The sequence below is a fragment of the Helicoverpa zea genome, chromosome 11, assembly GCF_022581195.2.
Source record: "Helicoverpa zea isolate HzStark_Cry1AcR chromosome 11, ilHelZeax1.1, whole genome shotgun sequence".
NCBI classification, from domain to species: domain Eukaryota; kingdom Metazoa; phylum Arthropoda; class Insecta; order Lepidoptera; family Noctuidae; genus Helicoverpa; species Helicoverpa zea.
Genome location: NC_061462.1, coordinates 11766635 through 11779108, shown reverse-complemented (window position 1 = coordinate 11779108; position 12474 = coordinate 11766635). Strand labels below are relative to the sequence as shown.

The following is a 12474-nucleotide window of genomic DNA, read 5'->3' as shown; positions in this document are numbered from 1 at the left end:
TAGATAAAAAGTGAGTTTCGCGCCAACCGTTAAGTTTAGAACAATCTTAGTTATGGTAATTTCGTGAGAGTCAAAAATAGTTAATATTTTTTATTTTATAATATAACTAAAATAGTAGGCCAGTACCTTGTAAAAGTTATTTTATTAAAGTTATTTATATACAACATGTTATAGTCATCATTCAGAAATTTGATTAAGTCATTGTCTTAAAGGTCATTGGGCATATCTGACCCGCTTTGTGAAAAGTGGCGGACATGAATCAAAGTAGTTTTAAATCGTGGAGAATGGTATGACGTTTCTTTGAATATAATATTTTATTAAAATTCCATGGAGACGAATGTCCAGGATCGTTTGAAAAATATAAAAGACAAGCAGTTTCAGAGGATTGTACAGGTTGCAATGCTAATTTTTATTGTTAAAGAATTTTCATAAAGAAGGAAGATGCCAATTCGGATGACCAGGATCTGATGAGGATCTGGAAACCCTGAGAAATCGAGGGCAACTCTTGAATATTGTAGGCACGCATCGAGTCATAACCAGACATGTGAGTGTATTTTTGAGGGTACTGGCTAACAGTGAAGGTTTGGAGCTGATTTGATTATGGAGACTACAGAGAGTCGAGGGAACTCCTGAACGGTATGTTGCAACTACCACGTGTTTGGGTTTATTTTATTCGTATTGGCGAAGACTTTCCACATAGATAGGTTTGACTGCCATTGTGGGATCGATAGCAAAGATCAGATATAGTTATCGGAACTCCTTTACAATTTATAACGTAACCTTGTGTTGGAGCTTATTTTATTTTAGGTGACGAGAATTCACTACTAACTTGGGTTAAAGCAGCCATTGCAGGAATGGGATCTTTTATTTTTGAGGGATTAATCACCTAACGAACCCCAGTTTCAGGTTTTTTTCGAAACCGCCTGACGACTTGTAGCTGTCGAATTGTAACAACGACCTCTAGAGAGTAGGATTCGGGGCTGCTGGCTTAACGTTTCTAGAGCCTTGACAAAAGTATTCTGTCCCTTTCTTTGTTTTATAAAGTCGGCTTTATTTTGTAGCATTTTACAAACAAATCCAACTTCAAACATAAAAAAGCAACAAGAAAACAAAAGCAAGAAAGAAATTAAAAAGATGTTAGGTGCATTGGTCTAGAAGTCGGTGTCTAGAGGATGCATCTATATTTATTTAACCACCGAGATCTAGACCAATGCATATAAACAGTTTTCTTGTTGTTTTTAGAAGTTGTTTTTTTTTTTTGTAAAAAGTTTTTATTTTTAACTTTTGTGAAAAGTTCTCGTCAATACGAATAATATAAACACGACGTAACTAAAAACATACCGTTAAGGAGTTCTCTCGACTTTCTCACGTCTCCATCATCAGGTAAGCTCTAAACCTTCACTGTTTGATAGTATCACCAGACATACATCTGAGAATCAAGTTTAAATCCTATGCATGCCTACAATTTCTGATAGTTGCCCTCGATTTCTCAGGATTTCCATCATCAGATCCTGACCTGATGACAATGGAAATAAACGGCGAGTATACTCTTTCACTACAAAGAAATGATTTCTCAAATCCGTCAAACGTGGTCGTTTAAATTCCCCATTGAAATGAGGAAAATATTTGATTTTTACACCTGATTTTCTCTAGATTCCCATGGTTCACATTGATGCGACTAATGCCATAGTAAATCAGAGCCTTTATCATTATACTGTGCTATATTTCGTTCGTATCCGCCGTGGGTATGGTTTCCATACTAAGGTGCCCAATGACCTTTGAATGATTTAAAAATTTTCACAGTTTAGAGGCCATTATATTTAAGAAGTGTTTGATATGAATTTCACTTTTTATCAAAACTTTAATATCTCTACGCGTTCATGTGAAAAAGGGTAAGTAGTAAGTTTATAATTATTAAAAAAATATTTTATGTCATGTAAGCAAAAATAATATTATTTTAATATTTTATGTAACTTCAAATTTATCATTTTCGTAATTTTTCCTTTATCTGTACTATATAACGTTGCTTCGTGCCGAATTTCAAGATTCTGAGTTCACGGGAAGTACCTTGTAGGTTTTGATTCCCTAGCGTGTGACGGAAATTCGTCTAAGGTGTAGGTAAAACTGCTGTATCTTTTGATCGCGTTAACTTAGAAGTTTGATTTTTTCATTGCTTAAAGGGACAATAGACCTAGGTATTTGGTATAAATTTCAATTTGGTACCTTTATTCGTTCGTGAGAAATAAGGTAGTAAGTTTCATTTTATTAAAATATTTTTATTATATTATATAACAAAAAAAATGTGATTTTCGCAATTTTTCCTATATTTGCATTATATGACAATGCTTCATGCCAAATTTCAAGATTCTGAGTTTACGGGAAGTACCCTGTAGGTTTTGATTCCTTTGCGAGTGTCGAAAATTTGTTGAAAATATCGACATAATCGGTTGTATCTTTTGATTGGCTTGGCTTAGAAGTTTGATATTTTCACAACTTAAAGGGACAATAGACCCGAGTATTCCATGTGAATTTCAGCTTGATACGTTCACGCGTTCTTAAGATAAAGGGTCTTGACAGACAGACAGACAGACAGACAGACAGACAGACGGACAACAAAGTGATCCTATAAGGGTTCCGTTTTTTCCTTTCGAGGTACGGAACCCTAAAAATGATAAGATATAGCTCGTACTATCAGGCAATACCATTCATTTAGTGATATTGGAAAAAGTATGGGTTGTAGACGATCATTTACATGCCAATGACGCTCACGACGTGAACGCAGACTGTTTACAAAACTGTTTCGAATTTTTCCTTATTTTGCCCTTCAGCATGTGCAATGTTTATTTTTAGGAATTTTGAGAATCTTTAGTAGGTATATTTTTTATCTTTTTAACCCCCGACGCAAAAACGACGGGGTGTTATAAGTTTGACGTGTCTGTGTGTGTGTGTGTGTGTGTGTGTGTGTATGTAGCATCGTAGCTCCCAAACGGATGATCCGATTGTAATGCGTTTTTTTTTGTTTAAAAGGAGTGTCATTCGGGAGTGTTCTTAGCTATGTTTGGTGGAAATCGGTTCAGGTCTTCAAGGTCATCAGCTCGTTTGTTAGGTGTGAGAGGAATGTTACACGCTCAGTTTACTTGCAAGCATGTGTGGGATCTGAAATTTGAAACACTAATGTCTTCTGGAACCACTGAGCTGGTCTGCTGTTAGGGCACGAAGGTAGGAGACGTAACCCTGAACCGCCTTTTAGTAAACCCATCGAGTTTGAGCTCGTTGAATTTGTCTTGACTAGTTCTCTTCAATTGACGAGAACCTGATACTGGAAATGGGATGTGGCGGATGAAACCCTGGAATGCCGGAATGAAACGGATAAACCGATTTATATCTTCGCTGAAAATCTAGAATGACCAAAGGTGTATGTTTCCTCAATCTGTGCAATTCTCCCAGAGCCAGTATGTTATGAGGATTGTTAAACAGCATCCTTTGGCCGAGATCGCATAGAGCGACCCCATCTTAAAATAAAAGAAATTAACTGAAAGAAGGAAAAATTAAGGAGCTCCTTCAAAAAGCATGAAATAAAATAAAATTATAAATTTAAAAAAACCCCGACCCAAAAAAGTACGCAATTAGTATGACAAAAGGTTAAAAACGCTAAACCCTATAAAAAGCAAAAAATAACTTTTAACTCTACGTAAGTACCAACTAAAGCATGTCAGACTAAACTAAATTTTGACGTGTCGGGGGACCGCTTTTTACCTTCAAAAATACTTACATAAATCAAATGATACCTACCTAATTACAACATTCGTATAAAACAAAATTATATACACAGTTATAAGTAGTATATACTTAATTACTTCTAACGTTAGGCTAATAAATTAGAGCGGTCCCCCGACACGACAAAATTTAGTTTAGTCTGACATGCTTTAGTTGGTACTTACGTAGAGTTAAAAGTTATTTTTTGCTTTTTATAGGGTTTAGCGTTTTTAACCTTTTGTCATACTAATTGCGTACTTTTTTGGGTCGGGGGTTTTTTTAAATTTATAATTTAATTTTTTCTTTTTAGTTGAGGTCATCTGTTTTTTTATTATAGGTATATCTGCCCAGCATTTTCGCAACTATGTTGCAGCTGAGTAGCAGTGTCTTTTACATGAAATGACCGCCCATCTGAACACCAAATCCCAGTTACCCAGACAACCCGATTACGCTTGATAAGACTGCTTGTTGGCCTATCAGCTTCTTACTGAGTAGTCAGTTGGTCACTGGCTAGTAACGAAAGTCTGAGATTACAAGGGTGCCCACCAATTCAAAGTGTCTTCCGAAACCCTTGGTACTTAGTTGACATATTTTAAAAGCGAAATAACCCTTAAATTACACCGGGCCGCAATTAAAATGGGTCCATATCCAAAAGACAATTTTCGCAAACAATTGTTAAGCTAAGCAAATCACAATGTCCGTGATTTAGGAGCATAAAAACTGGACGAGGTTATCATTTCAGGTCACATCGAACTGATAAGAGTATTATCATCATCGCGCAATATGCCACTTCATAACAGATGTGTTGGCGTCATGATGATCTGTCAATTGTTAATTAATTATTGATATTACTTACATAATGTTCTGAATAATTGTAAAGATGCTGAATGCCACGCTGAATGGCAATGCAAATTCTTTGACCGAAGTACATATAGGCCAGCCTTTTGTCCAGGGTGAACTCCACTAATCACATGCGAATTTCTTTTATGGGCGCTTGGGCCCCACGGTGGTCACGGTCCTAAGGTTTCAGGTCTCCAACGGCTCAAACATGAAGGTAATTGCCGGTGAGGTTTACATATTTGCGAGGTTTGAGGTTTTCCGCGGCTGCAGCAGCTGCACCGACACAGCTCGCGGTTCTGGGAAGGTGGGAAGGTGCAAGAGTGTCGACGCAGGTTGCGTCCCACACCAAAGACCTTCCCATCTTCCAAGGCATTATAGACATAAGTTTACTAATTTGAAATTACAAACTTAACATTTGCAACTGAAAGTCACTGTTTCGCTTGCAAAACCAGAAGATAAAAATGACTTTGAACTGCTATGTTGGTTTTTGTATTCGACTTTTTTCTGTAACTTGTCTTCACAAAATATGTTTAAAAAAAATAAAATCATTTCGTTTGGCAACAAAAAGCCAACGTCACGCGGTGTTCCCAGGCGGTCACCCATCCAAGTACTGACCGCGCCCGATGTTGCTTAACTTCGGTGATCGGACGAGAACCGGTGTATTCAACGTGGTATGGACGTTGGCGATGGGCAGGACGAAATTATTAGTTCCTTTCTGCAGTACCTATTAATTATATATTCAAATGGAATTAAAACGCGGAGTATTTTAAAACCCATTTGCGTGGCTAGAAGGTTTATTTTTAGCGGTCAAGGTTAAACTGCCATAATTCTAATTAAAGAACAAAACAATTAGGTAGGTTCTAGAAATGGATTCATAGGTGTTTATTACTACTAACTAGTGCCGTAAAAAAAATCTTCAAAAAGTTTGTAGTAGAAGTTTTTTACCTTCAAAGCTGATGAAAAATGATATTATGGTACTGATTTATTCTTCACACAGTTCAGACACCTTTTCCTTATTGTTGCATTTTTTTATTAGAATCTTTGCATTTTTTATTACATAGAATCAAAAATAATACTCATTTTGTCTGACTCCACCTCTTCTTGGTAACATCATCTCTAAGTAAATATTATAAAAATGAAACTACAGTAAGTTCCTACACATCGGCGGCGCCCCTTAGCAAAACATTAGAGTGACAAGTGCCTGATTATTGCATGATAGCCCATCTACTCGCCGACAAAGACTGAAAGGATGTTTACCTAAGTATTTGTAATAGCCTTGTTTTTTTTAGAACAATCATTTATTTAATTATAATAAAAAGATTGCTGATTATTTCGATTCAGCTGTCGCCAACGTCCATACCACGTTGAATTCACCGGTTCTCGTCCGATCACCGAAGTTAAGCAACATCGGGCGCGGTCAGTACTTGGATGGGTGACCGCCTGGGAACACCGCGTGACGTTGGCTTTTTGTTGCCCAACTAAACAATTTTTTTTTCGGAACTAAGTAAACTCATGACTTGCATTAGGAATTAAACTACAAACAAACAGATAACAAAACAGACTTTGCAGCCAAAAGTCACTTTTCCTTTGCAATAGTTATAGTAAAAGTAAAGGACAATGAGCGTTTTGGTCTACCTCTCCTCTAGCATTAAGTGATATTTCAATAGAAAGCTTGTGTTATGTAGAGTATTTTCTTGTATGGCGGCGATTGTCATTTGTTAGTATTTAGGGAGTTAGAACGTGTTTAGTGAAATAATAACTATGTCTAAAATCTGCTGTAGCTTCTAAAGTACTGACAATTTGTTAGAGGTATTTTAGTACGAAATGTTCTATTTAAAAAGGCCTTTCCAGTGATATATAATTCATTAATAGAGAAGAAATCTAAGAACTTGAAACTAACTATCGATAATATAATCCAAAATAAGCTCTAGCTTCTAAAGTACTTATAATTCGTTATAGGTATGTTCATACAAAATGTTCTATTTAAAAAGGCCTTTCCAGTGATATATGATTCATTACTAGAGAAGGAATCTAAGAACTTGAAACTAACTATCGATAATATTATCTAAAATAAGCTCTAGCTTCTAAAGTACTTGTAATTCGTTTGAGGTATGTTCATACAAAATGTTCTATTTAAAAAGGCCTTTCCAGTGATATATAATAATTCATTACTAGAGAAGGAATCTAAGAACTATCTCGAAAGCCCGTATCGATAAAAAGGAAACCTTAAACATGTTCTAACATCTAAAGTACTAAGATTTGATAAGTAGTATGTTAGTACAAAATATAACGCTTGAAAAGACCTTTCAAATGATGTATGACTCATTACTAGAGGGGGGGTAGACCAACATCCAAACATTTCGCCCATTCTCCTTTCGGTTGTGAAAACTATTGCTCTTCAGATTTTCTCAATTGGAAAAGACACATAAAAAAAACATTGAGAATTTAAAACTGTCGGTCGTGTGTTTGAAGTGGATAACATAGCTAGGGTCCGTTCAGAATTTCAGATAGACCGGGTCGGAGAGCATCGGCGCGCATTTTTCTTTTCACACAGACCGGAGTCGATCGGCTGCGCGAGCATTAAAGAGCATGCAAGCGGAGCCAAACGTCAAGAAAAAATACACGATCGGAGCCGGTCGGCTCCTCTTATTATTTCACACCGAGCGCATTCGAGCATACTCAATGACAAAATAAAATAAATAAAATAAATAAATAAATAATGTCGGGACACTTTTCACACACGGTCGGCTAGCCCCATGGTAAGTTATTAATTAACTTGTGTTATGGGTGCTAACACAACTGATAAACTACATATAGCTACATATATACTTATTTATGAATACAAATTATAACACCCAGACCATGGCCAACAAGCATGCTCATCACACAAATGTCGACCGAACCGGGAATCGAACCCGGGACCTCAGGTTCGGCAGTCCGGCATGATGACCATTGCGCCGTCGAGGCGCAAAAGCAGTGCGCATGCAAAAATAAACGTTACTTCAAATACTAAGTACTCAATTTTCAACGTGTTAAGAATTTGCTCTGCTCTCCGAGCCGGTCTGTCTGAACGTGCACGTGTCGAACGTGTCGTAAAGTGCACCGTATTGTACGCTACGTCATTCCCATTCTATCCATTGTTCGAACCAAAATAATGTTTGTACATTTCGAGTCCACTATCGCCAACGTCCATACCACGTTGAATACACCGGTTCTCGTCCGATCACCGAAGTTAAGCAACATCGGGCGCGGTCAGTACTTGGATGGGTGACCGCCTGGGAACACCGCGTTTGGCTTTTTGCTGCTCTTCCTGGTATTTTTTTAAATATCTTTGTACTATGAAATCTGAAATGTAAACTTTGTTAAATAGTGTTTTATATAGTCAATTTATTTAAATTAATGTTTAGAATCTTGCATTTTTATGAAGATTTCATCAATTTATCAAGCTAAAAATAAACACAAATAAATAAGCTAAGCAGTAGATAAATGATTAATAAGTGAACAAGGAAACTAATTCTGGTTCATATGCAATGCTTATGCCGTGTCAATACTCTAATACCCTTGAAATTCTGACTATAAATAAATTAACTGGTTAATCTTGCATTTAATCATGATTTAAATTTACACTTTCGATGCATTGTTTGCATATTAACTTACGACAAAAGCACCCTTCCTATAACTGCATACCTACCTATTGTATTTCTAGCTGGAGCTAGTTCCTATTATGTAGGTTTAGGCCGTCAATACACGGACCGCTAGAAACAGTCAGGGGCGATAGCTTCAAGCTGTCGACTGCACAGTGAACTGCAGAGTTCACGCTCGAGCAGTTGCAAATGATTCGGACTGAATTCAGGCTTGGGATGATTGAAGCTGTCGCCCCTGACTGCATCAAGCGGTCCGTGAATTGCCGGCCTTAGAAAAAAAACGCGCGTGACTTCACGACGGTGAAGATATGATATATTTTTAACTGTAACTTCACGCTCGACTCACTTGTAAAACAACATAGTTGGGAAAAGGCTCGGGAGATGATGACAGGAACCGACTTCATAAAACACTGCAAGAGACAAAATAAAACTTTTCACATGGCTTTAGAAGTCGGTGTCTGCAGATCTGTCGCACTATGTCTGTCGACTGTGATTAATTTGCCTCCGACTCCTTTTCAAAGTTTTACTTTGTCCCTATCCGTGTTTTGTGAAGTCAGTTTCTATTAAGTCACAAGGCAAATATTTAGTTACCCACAAGGAAATAACATACAACATTTTGTTTGATAAAATTAGAAACATGTCTATTATGTAGGTAATTGTAAAGTTTCCTTATCCACTATGGCAAGATAAACTGTAGGTCTCGGCTGTAATTGTACCTACATCTTCGGTTGCCCGGGTAACCGGGTGAGGAGGTCAGATAGGCAATTGCTCCTTGTAAAACACTGGTACTCAGCTGCATTCGGTTAGACTGGAAGCCGACCCCAACATAGTATGGAAAGGGCTAGCTCTAGGTAGATAATGATGATTCACTTCGCGGATAATTTGTATTCAAGGAAAGTGCGATTAAGAGGTTCGAGTTTCTTTCATTGAGTAACGGCATGTTTAAATTGATAACAACGTGGTTTCTATGCTTACAAATTATTTTTATTTACCTAAGCAATTGGTAGGTAATATTATGTAGTTTTATTTGTAAAATTCAAGGCCACATCATTTTATTACTGGAACGTCAGGCGTATGTAGGTAAGTTCTGTATGATTTTTCTTGTTCTGTATGAATTTTTTTATATAAAAATTTCTATTTCCACAAAGATTGTGTTTCTACATTTCGTCTTATCTTTCGCCAACGTCCATACCACGTTGAATACACCGGTTCTCGTCCGATCACCGAAGTTAAGCAACATCGGGCGCGGTCAGTACTTGGATGGGTGACCGCCTGGGAACACCGCGTGACGTTGGCTTTTTGTAGTCCTAACTGAACCATTTTTTTTAATTCTTATTTAATCTCAACTACTTTTCATTCAGTAATTCTCTCCTTAAGGATAGAAAAATAAATGATTTGATTTTAACGATCGTATAAAAATATGGATAGTTTAAGAAATGCTGTCAAAATTATTTTTCTGGGCAATAAAAAGCCAACGTCACGCGGTGTTCCCAGGCGGTCACCCATCCAAGTACTGACCGCGCCCGATGTTGCTTAACTTCGGTGATTGGACGAGAACCGGTGTATTCAACGTGGTATGGACGTTGGCGTCAACAGTACCAAAATAAACAAAAATGACTTTTGTTCAAACAGTGGATAGGAATGACGTAGCAGTTTCAGATTCATTGAACTGTGTTGTACGGTTATTTTTTTACCATTTATTACCACTAGGTAAAAAAAAAATGCCCACTTATAGTCTGTTTTTTAATCTCGTAGACTAAATTGACACTTGCAAAATGTCAAACTTTCTAATAATTTTGCTAGCTCTGTGGTGCAGTGTTGTACTTACGATACCGGTTCGTTGAATCGTAACTTTTTATCTATAATAGACGAATTTAATATTCATTCAAAGTTTTATATTTAAAATTCACGTACGTACACATGGCTGTACGACGTGCTACAAACTGCCAGGGATATCTGACCACGCAAAGCCATGCGTAATCATCAAGGATAAGCCCATTATTTCAGGATGACTTATTGTAAAAAGTTACGATTCAACGTACCGGTATCGTAAGTACAACACTGCACCACAGAGCTAGCAAAATTATTTGGAAGTTTGACATTTTGCAAGTGTCAATTTAGTCTACGAGATTAAAAAACAGACTATAGAGTTATGCTATGCCCACCCAAAAAGTGACTAATCAATGATCTAACTAATAGCTTCCTAATTCTAAGGAAATAATCTTGGCATACAGGTCGAAGTACTTAATCAATCTTTTTAGAGGAAGTTCCTATTAAAAAATAATAGTACTTGCCTACTATTTAGTAGCGGAACTTGATTGTAAAGAAATTGGGCTCATTGACTTTTCTGCTATAGAAAGATCACTGAGTAAGGAAATATGAGCAGAGGTGGAGATGACATTATGCAGGTAGGTCAGTCGCCTCCTTCTAGGTCAAATACATACGGTGGGCATGATCAAAACGGTCAGTTAGGTCAGCGGTTCCCGAATTCTTTTGGCTTCGGAACCCTTTTCGTTTCACCATTTTTCGGCGGAACCTTAGCTTAAGTAAGAAGTAAACTAAAGACGTAAAGACACTTAGGTACGGCTTGTAGCGTGTGGTAGCGCACCAAATGGTTACATGGTTAGAGACATATTCAGTATACTCAGGCATAGCATGGCTATCTACCACACGGGCCAGAAAACAATTTAGCCGCCCTTGACTTTGTGCATTATGCGAATAGTTTTCAGTTTGAAGACTGACAAATTAAACGCAAAAAAAAATAGATTAGGTTTGTACAGGTGTGAGGCGAGCGAGTGCGATTTTTTTTAACTAAAAGAAGAAGTTCTAAACACCCGCTGGCATTGAAAGGCATTTAGTGGCAGCCGATATCGCGAGCGAAGCGAGCGCGATTTTTTTTTAGTTTAAGTACCTACACAAAATAAACAAAACCACTGTAAACTAATAAGGTCTCAAAAAGTACAATATCCACACAAAAAAGCAAATGCAAATGAATAAGAAGCGCTATTGCTTTTTCTGAACCAGAGGTATAAAAAATAAACATCAAAGGAAACCTCAACGGAAGAGCGCGAAATTTTTTCGGTGTTGGATACTTGAGCAATTAAACGAACATAAAAGCATCACATGTAACATGGAGTCGCGAGCGAAGCGAGCGCGAAATTTCCGGATTCGCGGAGGTGCAAAAATTCGAAATAATGTCACTTTTTGATTCATGGTAAAAATAACCACTGGAAATACTCGTATGCCGTGTCATTTCACGTCCTATCAAATGAATGAAAACGTATAATCCTGGCGATGAAATAAGCCCAAAAAATGCGGTGATTTTTGGCCGACTCGCTACCTATTTTTGCCGATTGCCGAAGACCTGGAGTTATTAAGTTAATCTACAATTTGTAAAAAACGGAATTAAATTATCTGCTGCCGTGGACTTCCCCCGCCACTTGACGCGTACTTACACTCCCGAGTGGTACCCACCTACATGATGCCTAAATGGAATTTTGGAATGCAATATTTAAAACAATTTAATTGAAAATGAATTATAATTAATATTGTTAAAAGTGAAACGATTTACCATATGGAAATCTTGAATTTTCCACGGAACCCCTGAGGGCCTGTCACGGAACCTCAGGGTTCCGCGGAACCCCATTTGGGAACCGCTGAGTTAGGTACGAGTGAACGAAATAAGTGTTCGGGTTTTGGAGACACTAGCAAGTGGTGAAAGGTTTTTGGGGTGCTGCTCTTTTTCTAACATTGGTTTTAAAAAGTGCTAATCTACAAGTTAGCCTACTTTAATGAACGATTTTGACTTTGGCTTTGATTTTGGCATCTGTCAATCATTTTTGGTTAACAAATAATGGGCGGGTTCGAAATAAGGCGTATGAGGGCGAAGTTAGTGACGTTTCTCGTCCCCCGAACACTCGCATTTTGGCGAGCTTCTTTCTTAGGAGATATTGCATTATGCTATCTCCGCTAGTCATTTTGTTCTCCATGAGGAAGATTGTAAGACCTCCCTACAAGTTCATATCGTGAGTCAGCGCACGAAGACAGCAATTGAAAAATTAAGATTAGAGCTTATCAAATTCGTTTAAGTAGGTACACATAATTAATTATTGTTACTAACTTAAATAGATCATTGAACTTATCTTTGATTTCGCCATGTTGCACCATTTTAAACAATATTTAACTAATATTAGAGTACAAATAGGTCAATAAAGTTTACCTTGCTTTTAAGTAC

General features: G+C 37.3%; 4 non-coding genes and 1 pseudogene across 4 annotated transcripts; 3 read left to right on the top strand and 2 right to left on the bottom strand.

Moving 5' to 3' along the window:
* Positions 1 to 5162: 5162 nt before the first annotated feature.
* Positions 5163 to 5281, bottom strand: LOC124634778. Its single transcript, XR_006984913.1, has one exon. It is a non-coding gene; the product is annotated as a 5S ribosomal RNA (ribosomal RNA).
* Positions 5282 to 5942: 661 nt separating this feature from the next.
* On the top strand, positions 5943 to 6061 carry LOC124634782. The gene has a single exon (XR_006984917.1). It is a non-coding gene; the product is annotated as a 5S ribosomal RNA (ribosomal RNA).
* Positions 6062 to 7777: 1716 nt separating this feature from the next.
* Positions 7778 to 7892, top strand: LOC124634789 (annotated as a pseudogene).
* A 1526-nt stretch (positions 7893 to 9418) lies between these two features.
* Positions 9419 to 9537, top strand: LOC124634798. Its single transcript, XR_006984932.1, has one exon. It is a non-coding gene; the product is annotated as a 5S ribosomal RNA (ribosomal RNA).
* A 172-nt stretch (positions 9538 to 9709) lies between these two features.
* LOC124634786 lies at positions 9710 to 9828 on the bottom strand. Its single transcript, XR_006984921.1, has one exon. It is a non-coding gene; the product is annotated as a 5S ribosomal RNA (ribosomal RNA).
* Positions 9829 to 12474: the final 2646 nt, after the last annotated feature.